Source organism: Haliaeetus leucocephalus, unplaced genomic scaffold (assembly GCF_000737465.1).
Source record: "Haliaeetus leucocephalus isolate CR32 unplaced genomic scaffold, Haliaeetus_leucocephalus-4.0 Scaffold906, whole genome shotgun sequence".
NCBI lineage: Eukaryota > Metazoa > Chordata > Aves > Accipitriformes > Accipitridae > Haliaeetus > Haliaeetus leucocephalus.
Window position 1 is genome coordinate 3,738,868 of NW_010973342.1, and position 590 is coordinate 3,739,457.

Here is a 590-nt window from a genome sequence, read left to right on the forward strand (position 1 = left end):
CGGGCGGCCGTTAGCGGCCGGCGGTGCCGTGCCTCGCCGCGCCGCGCCGCCCTGAGGGGACCGCCGAGAGCGGGGGGCTCTTCGGCTTGTTTGGCGGGTGATGTGGCGATGTTTCGGCCCAGATAAAGCCCGCTTCGCCGCTGGAAAGCGGTGCGAGCCCGCAGCGGGCGGGTGATGGCCTGGGAGGGAAGCTCTTAGGGGTGTTGGGCTTTAGCGGGGAAAGCAGAGAAACCTCGATAGTACGGGAAGGCGGGCGCTGTGAGGGAACTTAGCGTCGTCTTGCCACTGCTTGGACTTTCGGACTTGCTCTGGAAGATAGAGGAGAGGTTGATTCTGTCAGGAGCCGGAGGCAGCCGGTGCCGAAGGAGTATGGCCGACTCGCTCCGCTCCTTCCCAGCAGAGGCAGGCAGGTGGGGAGTGGAGCCGTGGGCTTCCCCCTCATCCCCACCCGTCTTACGTGCCTGCTGTGAGGGGTCCGAGGGACACATCTTCAGACCTCCTCTGCTGACAGCCCTGAGACTTATGTTACCTTCCTTTGGCAAGAAAATTTGAGAACTGACAATAGAAATGAAGTCGGGGCCGCTTTAATG